The 16,185-nt window shown below is 38.2% G+C and overlaps 1 protein-coding gene across 22 annotated transcripts in view; it reads left to right on the plus strand.

The window, feature by feature from the left end:
- The first annotated feature begins 76 nt into the window (after window positions 1-76).
- Window positions 77-16,185, plus strand: part of MAP4K4 (mitogen-activated protein kinase kinase kinase kinase 4) — a 177,010-nt gene continuing 160,901 nt past the window's right edge. For 16 of the 22 annotated variants that reach the window (XM_023536600.1, XM_011370102.2, XM_011370107.2 and 13 more), the window contains exon 1: window positions 77-232. The gene's annotated coding sequence lies outside the window, so the exon portion shown is untranslated. The remainder of the gene's footprint in view (window positions 233-16,185) is intronic. The other 6 variants (XM_011370114.2, XM_011370113.2, XM_011370111.2 and 3 more) reach the window with 1 other exon arrangement.

A 16,185-nucleotide genomic window follows, 5' to 3' on the forward strand; every position in this document is an offset into this window, starting at 1 on the left:
CCCCGCCGCCGCCCCCCGCACCCGCACCCGCCACCCTCGGGCGCTGGGGGACCGTGCCGGGCGAAACCCTCGTCTTTGTCACCGCCCTTTCTCTCCACTGCCCCGCTTTATTGATTCATTGTTGTGCAGCTTTCAAATGATAACCCCTCCCCTCCTCCTTGTCTAGGATCCTGCTGGGATTTTTGAGCTGGTGGAAGTGGTTGGAAATGGCACCTACGGACAAGTCTATAAGGTCGGTGCGCGGCGCCTTCTTTGTTTCCCGTGGCATGCTGAAACTTCTGGTGGGGGAGGACCAGCAGGGCGATGAACATGCTGCTGACCGGTGGCCACGCCACTTGGGCAAAGTTGGGAAAGGGGTTTCTCCTTGCAGGCCCTCTGTTTTTGAGCAGAGTTGATATCCAGGCTGGCCTTAACAGACCTCATTTCCTGGCTTTGAGATAAGGAAATAAGCTACACTCTTAGGCATGCAGTATAATAAAAAGGGAAAGCATTCGTTTCATAAGACAACCTTCATTTTTTTGCTATTTTGTTTTTCCCCCAAATCTGGCCTTCTGACTTAGTGTGTTAATTAAAATTCAGGATAGGCAGGCCTTGCCTATGATTATCCTAAACCACTGCCTTGGCCTTCTTGAAAATTGTCATCGTGTTTCCTCTTTTGAATGCTTGCCAAAGTGCTCAAGGTGAGGAGTTTGGTGTTACTTGGGACACTTTATAACTCTATCATACACATTCCACTGATGGATACATATTTTGGAGAAGCAGGGAGGGACATGTGTTTGGGCAGCAGGAGCAGGAAGAATCGCAGTGTGTGGATTATAAAATCTGAATTCCAGGAATAACCTGTTTGACAGGTGTGTAATTTAAACACACATGAGGGAGAGTGAGAAGAGTCAAGAGGATGCCCAGCTTTCACACCCACCCCAAGTCTTTCTCTTTTTTCTTGACCCCCCCCCCCACCCCAGTGGCAGATGAACTAACAAATCTGGAGACTATGAGTCTGCCCTGAGTAGCTGACACCTGATGAGACACAGTACTCACAGTACTGTTCATTTTATCCAGTGCACGTTCTAAGGATTATGAAAGAGCTGTAGGTAATGGAGGCACAGGCCTTGAACGTTTGAAACAATGCTAAACTCTCCCTGCCCCAATTCATTTCTTATACTAAATGTTTTCTAAAAGTTATCTGGATGGAGGGTATTTTCTGCTGTTAAAGTGGGTATAAGGTTGAGAAAAAATATCTTACGAAGCAGGGCTTCGCGGCTCCGCATGAAGAATTGTCATTGTCTCATTAAAAATGAAGGGGGGACTTGAAAGCTGACTGTTGACATTTTCTTAGCGCAAATTAAGAGTGGATCCTATTGTCTCTTCTGCTTTAGGAATAAGGTTTATCTTTCACTTGAACGCCTCTCCCCAGCCCCAACTTCCCCTAGCCTGGGCTGTGTACTGGCCTGTGGTCTGAACTTGAGTCAGTATTCTTAGGTGATCTCAAGTGAATTAGCCTGTGATTTGTTGGTTAACTGTTGGGGCTGAGGCCAGATTTTTGAATTTGAAAGGGAGCCCTGTTAACTCAGCCTGCTGGTCTCAACTGAATTTCGAGGCCTTTGGAAAATTTTGGGAAAGATTGTGTTGCAACTCATTGAGTGGCCGGGTAACTGACTTAAAGACATTCACCCTAGCCCCTTTGTTTAAGTACCAGTGGGTTTTTTTCTAACCTATTTTTTTTTTTTTTTTCCAAGTCTAAGTGGTGAGTATACTCTTCCAAATGAGTTAGTCAAAGCTTGTTTTTGACCTGGTTACACAGTGGTTGGATTGTATCTTCTTGGGTCAGCAGGGATGTGAGGGTGGGTGAAATAAACTAGAAGCCAGCAGTCTGGTTTTAAACCATAGGAGAAAAGAAAGTGTATTAATTGGTTTTAAGGAGTGGAAGTTCTTTATGGTAGCAGGTTCATTGTTAAGTTTTTTCCCCTTCCTCATTTCCTCTTTGGTTCCATGCCCTCTTTCACCCAAGCTTTTGAAATAGGTTTGCTGAGCGCTACATTTGGGAAGTATTTACTACAGAGTCTGTACAGTTGAGGAGAAATTCTGAAATGCAAATCTAAGGAATTAAAAAATCTGTGCAAAAGTAGCATACAATCACAAACAAAACAGGGTCTGAGATTTTGCTCACCAGTAGTTTTATTGTTTTGGAAAACTTCAATCTATACAGGGAGAGAGAGAAGATCACTCAGTTTAACTTTAACTGTTACCAGAGCACATGACTAATTTGGTATCTGTGGCCTTTTCCTCCCCTCCATTATCTTAACCATTTCACCCATAAATACTTCAGTATGTATCTTTTTTGTTTTTTAGATAATTACAATGCCATCCTCCTAAAAAAGTAATTCCTTAATATCAAACATTCAATGTTAACATTTTCCTGATTGTTTCATACATGTTTTCTTACTATCACCAGTTTTTAATATTTATGAACTGATACTACTGGGAAGTTCTTTAGTTTTAGAGATGGTTGAGGTAGCAGAAAACATCTCTGTTCTCCCTTCAGATGTGTAATTTCTAGAACCATTTACATTATGCATAGGAGCTTATTTAGGATTTTTGTTGGCATGATTTACATATGATGGTTTTTGGATTAGATTATTAACACTAGCAGTTTATTGCTGCTAAACATTCATTAATTCGAATAGCATCAGAGTTTGGAAAATATTTGTGGCTATTTATAAAGAATTTTTTTAAAAGCAACTTCAGGTAAAACACCTGTAAGCTGAACAACCTGTGGCCCTAATTTATTTCATTGTTATAGGTTCTATTTTTCATTTTTCCTGTGAACTTTTCATTTTTTAGCAATAGTGGTTTGCTTAATTTGAGAATACTGCACGTGAGTGAGTAGAAAGAGGGAGGTTTTTGTCAGTTTTGATATGTTCTGTGGAAATGGCTTGTTTGGAGGATAGTTTATAATCTCTGTATCTGAGAAAAGTAGTAAATAGTTTGGGTATAGTTGAACAGTATGTACCTATATTTTAAAAAAAGTTGAAAAGCAGGATGTATTTTATTTAGAGAGATTTATTTTTAGCCTTGGGTTTTTGAGGGCTCACAAGGAAGGATACGTATAAATTAAAACAAAAAAAATTATGAATATCTGTTTACAGAGTTTTATTCAGAATACCATTTATTTGTAAAAGAAGTGTCTGTAGGATGATCTGTGCATGTTGAGTAAATATAGTGAAGTTTAATTATTTTCATCAAAGGGGAAATATGATAGTGTGAAAACTTAAAACTGGAAATAAATCAAAATTTGTTTTGTATTGAGTTTTATTAGGTTTAGTATTTATTTAACCATTTTTCTTTTTTCTTGGGGGAACTACTCTTATTTAGTATTTCATGAGCATACAGTGGCTGGTGTTCCAGAATGACCTGGAGAAGGAAAATCCTGTGTCTGGAAAAGCGCTGTAGGGAGTGAGAGGGGACTTTAGGGAGTTTAAAATTCAGTGGGTGTGGTGTCTGGAGTCAGGGCTTCCTCCCAGGAGGGACTGAGTGGCTTGACTCTGACCCTGACCTTGGAGGTTGAGGAAGAGAGTACTCTAGGCCCAAAGATGGTAAGCAGAACCAGTGCTGAGTTTGCCCCCATCAGGCACTGTGCTAACACTGTTTCCCTCATTTATTGAAGAAAGATAGGGAGGAGGTATGTGTGACAAAAGGCCCGAGGTGACCTTTGAGAATGGCAGGAGGTTTAGGGAACAGCGGGCATCTGGAGGAGAGGTTATTTGCCTAAGATTTGAGGAGGGGCGTCATTTTTTGAGAATTGAGGAGTGATTGAAAGTTGTGTTGGGATTGGGGATCCCTGGGAGTAGATTTGATCAGATGATGCTTTGGGAGGGAGCAGGAGTGATGGGTGGCCTTAGGCCACAGTCCAGAAGAGAGTCGGTGAAGAGTGGTGGCAGTGGCAGTAGAGGGCAAGTGTTGGGTGGATTCTTCGACTCCGCTGAACCTGCTGAATTCACTCATTTTCTGTTGGCTTTGGTGCGGCCTTTAAAATGGGTGCACTGCATGACCACTGGGTTCCGAGGAGCCTTGGGATTTGCAAAAGTGCTGAAATTCCTTTCCTTTACTCTCCAATAAAGTGCCGCATAAATTGTGTAGCTTTTAAAATCATCAGTCTTAACGTTTTGAAGCAAGCACTTAAACTGTTATGAGGGATTATCTAAATCAGGAGTCCCCAACCCCTGGGCCGTGGACCAGTACTGGAACTGGGCCGCACAGCAGGAGGTGAGTGGTGGGTGAGCGAGACAAGCTTCATGTGTATTTCCAGCTGTTCCCCAGCGCTAGCATCACTGCCATTGTCAGGCAGTAGATTCTCACAGGAGCACCGGTCCCGGTGCCAGAATGGTTGGGGACTGCTGCTCTAAATGTTATCTTGTGACTGTAGCACCTCTTGTTCCTGATGAGAGGTAAAGACATCCAGCGGGGCAAAGCAAATTTGGTAGAACCAGATGTTTCCCTTAGGGGCAGGGCTGATCTGCTGCTGAGTGGCATGTACGGACTTGTTCTGAGACAGAGTTCCTTCGTGCTGGACTGGGGAAGGTGGGAGGAAGCCAGCCCTGCTGAACACGTGTTGGTGTGTAGCTCTCTTAAGAAATCAACCCCCAACTTCCGAAAAGTGTTTTGGAACTAAACTAAATCAGGACATCAAAAGCCTTACAGAACATCTCATCAACAGATGACACCCTGCTGATGATGGCTTTTTAATTACTTATTGCTTGAAACTTTGTAATAAGTAAATGTTAATTTGCATAGCTGCAAACTTGTATTTTGCCCTTTTAAACCAATTTCGGATATATGAATATTTCTCTACATTGACATAATCCAAAAATAATATCTGGGGGCGCTTTTGGTGTAGTGTGTTTGTGGATTTTTGTAGACTGATCCTGGAAGAGCAAAGATGTTTTTTGAAATAATACATCCTACTTTTGAAATAACACATCCAAAGTCGGTGTGCTAAGGCAAAGGATGATCATCTGAGGAGTTTATTCCCAGGGAACTAAAAATATTACAAACTAGGTACATGTTAACTTGGAGATGGATGCCTTGACACATGAATTTCATACACAATCTTTTATTTTGATTCTTTGATTTATTAGTAAATTCTTGGTTACTCAGTGTGAACAGCTACTTGACCCAAAGGAATTGCCTAAACTTAAAGCGTCAGATGCTTCCCATCTCTCATTTGTGTTAAGTTTATGACGTCTGTGCTTCTTATCATTAATATCAGTACTTTCATTTTTCTGCATTCCAGTCATTAAAAAAATTTGGCAGACAGCAGTAGAATATTTAAGTAACTGCACAAGTGTACTGCTTTCAGACCCAGGTCGTCCAGGTTCTGAAGAAGAGCTGTTGCCCAAAGGGAAGCACTATTGTGTGACACCCTGGAAGGCCTACTTCCCATCACATATACAGGTCTATTGTGGACGTTTGAAGAGTACAGAAGTACAGACTGTGTGACAGTTGACTGTATTAAGAGTCAAGGACTACTGCACAGGAAGTTCCCAAAATCAAAAATACTTATTTAGAATTTGTAATTTAAACAGTTGAAACAATTTTAGGTTACCACCTTACCTTTTAAAATTAGTGTTTTAAAAACTTGTTTCTCTCACAAGTAGATACCTAGTTAGTGGATTGGAGGTCATTCCATAAAGTACTTGCAGATAATTACTTTAAATATTTACTACAAACAGATTTTTCATGAAGTCAGTTTCTCATACTACTCAGAATTATCATTGTTAAAATGTTAAGACACATTTTATTTGGGGCCAATTATTTGATTTTCAGGGGGTAGAGATTCCCAAGTACTAATTTAATTTTTGGAGAATTGGTCGACAGGTATTTTTTTCTAATAATAACACAAAAATTGAATCAAGATACATTTTTGAATGTAAGAGGAATCGACTAGGAAGAGAATGGGCAAGGCCAGGGTGATGCTGTACTATCAGTGAGTGACCAGCGCGGCAGCCGTGTATTCTTAGGTTTTATAACGTTTGTGACTGTTCACCAAACAATGTGATATTCTGTAATGAGGCTGGTTCAGTAATAAAAGTCTGCTGGCATTAGCACTACCCAGATGGGAAGTGATGTGCTAGGAGTCACTGAGTTGGGAGGCACTTTCTTTTGTAAGAATTTCAGAAGGAAAGACAGAATGATAAGTTTTAAGATGTCCCAAGCTTTTGAAACTAGGTATCTTAGAAACTCTGACATCTGTAGTGTTATGAAGAACTTAGAACTAAGTTAGGGAGATGAGATGCAAAATGATTAACCTCATGGAGTGGTTTCATGCCACACTGACAGTCCTCACTGCACTGTTGCCTGGTGGTGTGCATGTTAGGTGTACATGCGGTGGAGAACGACGCAGGGATGGACTGGATGCAAAATGCCAAAGATGTACCATCACCTATACATCATGTGATGTCTCTCTTTCCTCAGGCGCCCCCACACAGCACACTGCACTCAGACACAGCACGTGCACCAGTGTGTGGAACCCGCTCAGGCTTCAGTGGGCTTTTTCAGCTGCGGCAGGGCTTCTCTGTGCTGTAAAACAGTACAGATAACTAGAAAAGGGAAATGAAAAAGTAGGCATATAAAAATACCAGCCTAAATCTTTTTATTATTAGAATCAAAGGACATAATGTTACCCTGTCAAATAGCTGTAAAAGTTTTTAGTTATTCTCAACTTCTGAAATTGTCCTGCTGTGTGTGTCCCACAGTCTGCAGACTGTCCCTGGAGGAGCACGGAACTGATTCTGCCACAGGCTCCTTGTGTACACTTGGGTTGATTCATTGCATTGGTAGGCTGGAGAATGGGGGGCCACCGTCCACGCCCAGCAGATGCTCCCCCACCCTTGGGACACAGGGAGCCAGAGCTTTGCCACTTGCAGCTTTGTACCTAATTTGCCTCCAATCACTGGGGCATTGATGTTATCTCAAATATGGCAGAATATTGACAGATTATCCTGTTAAATTTAAATAACTTAAAAAAATCACTTTTATGTTATGACTTAAAAACTTTGTTTTTATTATATGATAAGTAGGGCCTTAAAAAACTTATCAAAGTTATGAATGTACAGTTACAACCAAGTGATTCTAAAATTCTCAGATCAAAACTATTCCCAGGAGGCATCTATTTTTAATGCTTTCAGGTGCTACCTCTGAAATTTACTGCCATATTTCTAAATGACATGCTTCTGTGGCTGTTTCTTGATTTATCAGTTTTATGCATTTATGCATTTATTAACAGTGGTTTCAGTTGTTGAACTACTAGTGTAGTTCTATCGGAGTTGAAGATTTAGCTCTCATACTCATCCTCTTAAGTGAGTATATCATAACTTTGAGTTAAAATGAAATTGTATTATCATGACTATATAAATATCTCTGAGCCAAGCAGTCTAATATGATTGCATATCCTTTTTTAAACACCCCTTCCCTCTTGTGTTGCCTTACTTTTTCATTAGCTTAGTTTTCTATGTACCCGTTATTCCTTTCCTCCTCAAATACTCTAAAAGATACATGAAATGCTTGACAAACTTAAGCCTTTATCGACAATTTTTCCAAATACTTAAATATGTCAGGTAATTGATTGTTTCAGATAATCTGTTGATTCCACTTTTTTTTTTTTTCTCCCTAGAGGTACCTCACAACTGGCCAGGTATGGTTGCCACCTAGCTGTTGACCTGAATGTCTCTGTTTCCTGGGTACCACAGTCTTCTTTTTCAGTTTACCACTTTATCTTCCTGAAGCACAATCCTGTAGTAGCTTTATGAGAAACAGTGCATGGGGTGTAAAGCTTTCAAGTCCTCGGGTGGCTGAAAATGTCTTTATTCTTCCTTTCTGTAGGATTTGTATATTAGCTGGTGGACAACATTCTAGGCTGAATGTCTTTTTCCTTTGGAACTTTGAATACATTTCTCTGCTCTTTGGTGAATCTTTTAGGATAGTCTCTTTATTTTTGGTATTAGATTTTATGGGTGTCTTTTGTTGTCACTCACTGTTCTAAGTATTTGGTTAATTTTTTTAAAATCCGGAGATGCCTTTTTTTTCTGAGAAATTTTTTGTCTTCCCTTCCAACTTTGCCGCCTTCTCTTTCTGGAAGTCCTATTAATTACTTCTTTGATTTTTATTATCTTTTCCAGCTATTGTTATTTATTTATTTATTTATTTATTTATTTATTTATTTATTTTTGGTCTTTTTGCTCTATTATTATGAGATGTCTGTAATTTTACATTTCATTATTTTTATTGAATTTTTAACTATCATTTTTAATTCAAAGCAGCACTTTTTTTTTTTTTAAATGCATCTATTCTTTTGTGGATATCTCTCATCTCTGAGGATATCGAATATAGGTTTTTTGGGGGTTGGTTTTCTTGTGCTCCTGCATTTTTCCCTTTTCCTCAGATTTCATTTTTCCTGTTTATCTTGGTCTTTGTCTTTTATGCTGAAGATTTTTCCTTAAATGCTTGGGGATTCATAACTGCTCATATTTAGGAATAAAACACTAGCAATGAACTGGAACCTCTGTATATGGGCAGGAGGTTGTTGACTGATGATTCTTCAGCATAGGAAGGACAGAGCAGTACATTCTCATGCATGGGGAATCCCAGTTCTGAATACTTGTAGATATTTTCTTTGGGGTCAGTTTCTCTAACAAGACCACTCGGAGGCTTTTTTTGCCTAGGGGTTCTGGGATTAAGGGCAGAGACCAGAGCCTAGAGATCTTACAGTCTGATATGTTAATTTTCAACCCTGTGTCCTTCCACTTGGCTTTGTCCTCTCATCTGAGCATTTCTCCCTCAGTTCCTTCAGGGACTAAATCTCTGGTTTCCCATGGGTGTGGAATGGTTGGGTACCCTCCATACTGCATGAGGTAGAGATGGGCCTGGGGTACTCAGTCACAAAGTACCAGTTCTCCTGATTTTAACATTGTACTTCACGTGGTATCAGTTGCTTCCAAATGGTGATCTTCTCACGGTTTTGTGGGGCAAAATGCCTCACTTTCGATGTCCTTCTCTGTAGGCACTTAGGTTGTCCTGTTTCCCTCTTAGTGAATTACTGCTCCATCCATTTTTTTAGTTGTCAAAACCTGATAGAAATGATCTCTGCTTCACCTGTCTCTTCCCCTTTATTTCTTTATTCTTTTGTATACATTATAGTCATTTTTATGGGCCTTACACCAGCCTAGAAGTTAACCAGAAATTTTATCTCTGATTTTAAACTTTTTAGGGTTTGCTCAGGTGTTTGCTACTCTTTATCTAGAACAATAACTAACAAAAGCAACAATAGCAACAACAGAAATGAAAACAGGAATAAAGCAGTGCTAGTGCTTGACTTCTGCGCTGATACTTAGTTTAGATGCTGCAGGCCCGCGAGATGAGGATGAGCAAGGGCAGTGAGCCAAGATGCAGACCTGTGAGCAGGCTCGCTGCTGCTCCCAACAAGCCTCTAAGAGATTGAGAAGTTTCTTCAGGTTTTTTAAAATACTTTTATGGAGGTATAGTGTATGTATTGTGAGAGTCACCCACTTCAAGCTTACATTTCAGTGATTTGTAGTAAATTTATGGAGTGATGCAGCCATCACCACAAGTTGGTGTTAGAACTCTTTCGTCACCTTAGCCAGATCCCTCATCTTCATTTACAGTTAATCCCTGTTCCAGCCTAGAGCCCCAGACAACCACAAATCTATTTTCTGTTTGACTAAATTTGACTTTTTTTGAACATTTCACATAAATGGCATCATATAGTGTGTGGTCTCTGATTTCTTTCACTGTGTATCATGTTTATGAGGTTCTTTTAATTGTGGAATAGTTTTCCAAAGTGTGGATACGATGCTGTGTTCTGTCTCTCTGTTTACCAGTTGATGGACGTTGCAGTTTTTGGTTTTTGGCTGTTGTGAAAAATGCATTCATCAGGTGGTATGTCCTGGCAGAACAAGAAGTGCTGCCTGATGGGACTGTACGTTGGAGTCTTACATCGGGGGGAGCAAGAGTGGAAATTTATCTGCCTGAGTCCTCCCATTTCTCGTCAGTATAGCCAAAGGCTTCCTGGTTCTGTGACCCTGCGTGCCTTTCTCTACTTCTCTGAAGTCTTTACCTTCCCCACTCTCATTATTAGTCATCTCTTTGAGTTTAAGTTGTTTTCTTTCAACGTGAATACAGTTTCTTACTGCTGTGCAGACGATGGTTCACTGTCACTGAGGTCATTGGTATCAGGAACTAGGCCAAACAAGTGGTACCTTCTCACTTTTGGGGAGATTCCATTGTGTAATAGCCAGCCACTTGCCATGTGATGCTCAAGACTGGGATTTTCCTTTATCACAGGTAGAAGCTGTTGACTCACCAGGATTTAAAAGAAACAAAAGAAAACAACAAAATCTATTCTCTTTGGTCAGAAGGATGTATATAAAATTAAATAAATGATTTATTAGATTATATATAAGGAAGACATTTACTCATTTGATTCATTTCAAGCATACCTTTCAGAGTATTTTTCTCATTTTTTATTCTAAAATACTTTTACGATAGCTTTTATTAGGTATTTACTGCATTCAGATTAAATCCATTTAACTTTAATGATAGTAAACTTTTTGAAAATTCTCGTACTTAGAGCTTCTGTTCTTACCTCCTATCATAACAACAGAATACTGTTGGCGACCAGAGCCCTTTGGCCCATCATTTTCTTGTGACTCTAATTGCTGTGTAGTTTTATTACTACTCAGTTTTGAGATCGCAAGTCAAAGACTGATATTACCTGAATTAGGTACATCCAAGGGATATACAGTTTTTTTGGGATCCCAAGTTTGGCACTGAGTATTGCCTGAGGTTGAGGATGTGCATTCAAGTGATGTACAATTCAGAGTGTATTCATTCACCTGCTAGGGCATGCTTTAAAACCTGGGGCCTTTCCTGTTTGAACTTGGCATATTAGAGCATCTCTTCTCTGTATGTTGTACATATGCTCTCTCATTCATTCTTGTTGCTCCTTCCATTAGTTACCAGAAAAAACTTTGCAGATGTTCAGCTCTTCACACTTCAGTGAGTTGAGAGCTTAGTATATGTTCTATGTTCCTCTGTCTAGATATTTTGATCCTGGCTCAGCTAGGCAAGCTTCCTTTCAATCATATTTCTTAAGTATTTAATGCATACTTGACATGTGCTAAGCACCATGTAAGGCTTGCTTGCTGGTGACAATGAACAGCAAGAACAGTCAGCCCGTACCCTTGTGGAGCTCAGAGCAGGTGATTTTGAGAGGGTGATACTGCAGGTGGGGAAGAACAGGGCTTATGGGAGTGTATAGCTGTGCTGGATCTGATATAGTAGATGAGGTGGCGCACAGGATGAAGCTTTGCGATTTAAATTCAAATTCTCCGGATGAGGCATAGATGGGTGAAGAGCAAGGAACAGTCAGCTTGTAGTTAGAACAAGCCTTGAGCTGATGACTCCTCATCTTGGTTCTTAGAACTTGTAACAAAGATAGGAAAGTGCATTCATTGATCATAGTAATTGCTGGCCTCTTTCAGTTTACCTGGAGCCAGCTGTCCTTGGGAGGCCTTGTGTCCTCTCTCTGCTCTTTGGGTGTGCATTGCTGTTTTGAATCTCCTGCATCAGTTAAGAGTTATCAGTTTATCCATTTAGCACCCTCAGCATCTCCAGAGAAGGAGGGTGGCTGTCACACCTCTGAGAGTGTCCTCTGAGCAACACCTGAAACCGTATCTGGAGCATTTGGTGGCTGGACGGCCCAGAGTAGGCCACATCGTGCCCTACGACACACACACAGACTGTCTTACTCATCTGCTACTCCCCTTGACCTAAGGGCTGGAAGCAGTCTCTGTAAAACGGGAACAGTGGGACAGCATTGTGGCATTCAAATAGTTTTTAATAAGTTTCTGGAGTTCAGGTTATATACAAGGAAGTGATTTAAAAGGTGAAGTTTTACATTTATTTTCAGGTGCTGTATATTTGCTTTTTGATACTATAGGGTTTTCTTAAGCCTACTGAGTAAAATGGTTTTGTGGATTTATTTGAAAAAAATTTAATATCATGTGAAATATTTCTCACCTTCCTCTAATCATGCTAGAAAAAAGGCCTTTACTAGCCATCAAAGTATGAAATTTTTTTTGTTTTATTTTGTTTAAACAAGGCCTCTGTCATCAACCCCAAGGCAAGTTAGACATTTCATTGGTTTGCTACTCAATTAGCTGAAAAAATATATATTTTTCTTTTTACTTATTGCATGTAAAAAAGTGATTGAAATATTAAATATAGGATGCTGATTTTCTTTTCCTTGACCTTTAATACTGTTGTATTTCTTTCTGGCTGTTTCTGGTGCGGACTTGGTCTCATTGGTAGTTGGTCTTTCCCACTCTTTTCTTCTTTTGGATTAATTGAGTGGTTTTATGATTCCATTTTCTACCTTATTAGCTATAACTTCTGCTTGTATTGTTTTACTGGTTGCTTTAGGGTTTATATGACACACTTTTAACCAATCACAGTTTACTTTCAAATGATGCATACGTCATGCACAATATAAGAATGTTACAGCAGTATCTCTTTCATCCCTCCTATCTGCCCTTACAGTATTTTTGTTCTACATTTCATTTTTGTATGTTATAAATCTCAAAATATATTGGTGTTATTTTTGTTTAAACTATCTTTTTATTTTTTTTTTCAAAACTATCTTTTAAAAAGATATAAGTAGTAAGGGGAGAACCCTAATATTTACACGCATGTGGCCAGCATCTTTGGTGCTTTATTCCTTGCATAGATCTGTGTTTCTGTCTGGTACCATCTTCCTTTTGCCTAAAGGACTTACTTTATTATTTTTTGTAATACAGGTCTGCTGGTGATGAATTCTTTCAGTTTATGTTATGTCTGAAAACTTTTTTTGTATGTTTTCACTTTCAACAGATAGTTTTGGTGAATATAGTATTCTAGGTTGCTGGTTTTTTCTTCCAGTATTTTAGAGATGTTATAACACTCCACGGTCTTCTTACTTGTCTTATTTCTTCTGAGAAATCTACTGTCCTTATTTCATTCCTGTATATGTACATGCCTTTTTTTTTTCCCTGACTTTAAGAGTTTCCCGTTGCCTCTGGCTTTGAGCAATTTGATTGTGATGTGTCTTGGTGTACACTGCTTCATGTTTTTATGCTTGGGGTTTGTGAGCTTTTGGATCTGTGGGTTTAGAGGTTTCATCAAATTTGGAACAGTTTTGATCACTGTTTTTTCTTCACCTCCCTTCCCTCTTTTGTGTTTGGGCACTCCCTTTACATGTGTAGTAGGTCACTGGAAGTTGTCTCACAGTTTACTGATGCATCTTTGGACTTTATCTTGGCTAGTTTCTTTTGTCATGCCTTATGTTAATTTATCTTTTCTTTAGTGTTGACTCTGCCATTAATCCCATTTAGTGTATTTTTCATCTCAGATATTGTGTTTCATCTGTAGAAGATTTGCGTCTTTTAAAATATTTTCTAAGTCTCTACTTAACTTTTTGAACATATAGAATACAGTTATAATAGCTGTTTTAATGTCCTTGTCTGTAATTCTAACATCTGTGTTGGTATTGGGTTGGATTTGATGGATTATTCACATTATTGGTTATGTTTTCCTGTCCGATAATTTCTGAGCGAATGCCAGACATTATGAATTTTTACCTTGTCGTGTGCTGAATTTTACTTTATTCCTGTAGGAATCCTTGGGCTTTGTTCTGGGGTACAGCTAAGTTACATGAAAGTAATTTGATCCTTTTGTGTCTTGCTTTTATCATTTTTGTTATGGAGGTCTTGAGTGGTGGTAATTCTAGTGCTCCTCATGCTCTACTGCCACGATTTATTTTTTTTATGTTTGGTGTGAACCTTTTGATTTTAAAAATACCATTTAAAAAAAACGGTTTATCGATATATAATTCAAATACCACACTATTCACCCATTTAAATTGTACAGTTCAGTGGCTTTCAGTATATTTGCAGAGTTGTGTAATCATAGCTGCATTTTAGAATACATTCATCACTCTAAAAAAGAAACCTTGTACTCCAGTCTTCCTGCGACTATTTCTCTACTTCCCCACCTCATCCCTAGGCTACCACTAACTTACTTTGTATTTCTATATATTTACCTGTTCTGGACATTTCATATAAATGGAATCAAACAACATGTGTTTTGTGATTGGCTTATATCACTTGTATGTTTTCAGAGTTCACTCATGTCATAGTACGTATTGGTACTTCACTTGTTTTTATTGCAGAATAATATTCCATTGTACGGGTACACCACATTTGGCCTGTTAGTTGGTTGATGGGCATGTGGGTTATTCCTTCTTTTGGGTTATTAGGAATAATGCTGCTGTGAACATTTGTGTACAGTTTTTTGTATAGATTATATTTTTGTTTCTCTTGGATCTGTATCTAGGAGTGGAGTTGCTTGGTCATATGGTAATGCTATGCCTAACCTTTTGAGGAACTGTCAGACAGTTTTCCAAAGCGACTATATACCATTTTACATAAGCATCAGCAGTATATGAAGGTTTCAGTTTCTCCGAACCCTTGCCAATAGTTATTGTTATCTGTCTTTTTGATTGTAGCCATCCTCGCAGTATCCCATCTTAGTGGTTTTGATTTGCATTTCTTTGATGATCAGCGATGTTGAGGGTCTTTTCATATGGTCGTTGGACATTTGAGTGACTTCTTTGGAGAAATGGTTATTCAGATCCTTAGCCCATTTTTTATTTTATTTTATTTATTTAATTTAATTTTATTTTATTGTATTATTTTATTTTATTTATTTTACATTTATTTTATTTTATTTTATTTTTTAAATTTTTGAGTTGTATGGTTTCTTTATGTATTCTAGATACAAGTCCTTTGCCAGATATATGACTTGCAAATTTTTTCTCCCACTCTTTGGTTTGACATTCTATTTCCTCGATGGTGTGCTTTGAAGCACAAAAACTTTTTAATTTTGATGAAGTCCATTTTATCTATTACTTTTGCTGCTTGTGCTTTTGGTGTCATAGCTAAGAAACCACAGCCTAAGCCAAAGTTATGAAGATTTACTCATGTTTTAAGTTTTATAGTTTTAGCTCCTATATTTAAGTCTTCGATCCATTTTAAATTAATTTTTGTGTGTGATGTGAGGTAGTGGTGCAGCTTCATTTATTTGTATGTGGACATACAGTTGTCTCAGAGTCATATGTTGAAAGGACTATTCTTTTAACATTAAGTTGTTTTGGCACACTTGTCAAAACTGCTTGACCTTAAATGTGAAGGTTTCTAAACTCTTTTTTTCTTATTAAAGTATATAGACTCTTAATTCTATTCCATCGGTCTCTATGTTTATCTTATGCCAATATCACACTGTCTTGATTACTGTAGCTTTGTAATACATTTTGAATTTGGAAAACTTGGAAATGTGAACCCTCCAAGTTTGATTTTCACAAGAACCTTTTTTTTCCCTTCACCTTTTTACTAATGACTGACCTTAGCACATAGGTTCAAGAAACCTTTATTTTTGCAATTGCCAAAAGTTTTGTTTATTGGGACTTATTCCTCTCATGATAAAAGCTTTACTGTTTTGCAGACTAATGTCTATCTGTACATATGTCTGTATCGCCTAGACATAACCTTCCCCTTACCAAATACATATTTGTGAGAGAGCAACTAGAGATATTTTCGAATTCTCTTTCTCCTGCAAATGTATTAAAGAATAATTTGATAATGTCACTGATTCCTTCAGAATCTTAGTGACTATAAATTAAATTCCATATAGCACAGAAGAGGAAAAAATTAAAGATCTAAAGAAATAGAACCATTTGGAAGTCAAGATATCTACTAGATATTCTACCTATATTAATTAGTTTATCGTTTATTATAAAAATTCACTGTAAAAACTCTATTCCAGAATATGTACAAATTACATACCTAGATATCAAACCTATCATGATCTGAACGGTACAGAGAGATGTGTTTCTTAAGGAAGATTAAAGACTCTGGCCCTGAGCTACTAAGAAATAGTTTTCTGTGAACTTCAAGGGTTGATTAATCAACAATTTTTGTTAAACCAAATCTTTATTATGATTAAAATATTTCATCTAAGAGGCAAAAATGTGCTTTGCTAACCCAATATTCCATTTTGGCAGTGATAAATGAAAACGTT

This window comes from Pteropus vampyrus, unplaced genomic scaffold (genome assembly GCF_000151845.1).
Source record: "Pteropus vampyrus isolate Shadow unplaced genomic scaffold, Pvam_2.0 Scaffold160, whole genome shotgun sequence".
Taxonomy (NCBI): Eukaryota; Metazoa; Chordata; class Mammalia; order Chiroptera; family Pteropodidae; genus Pteropus; species Pteropus vampyrus.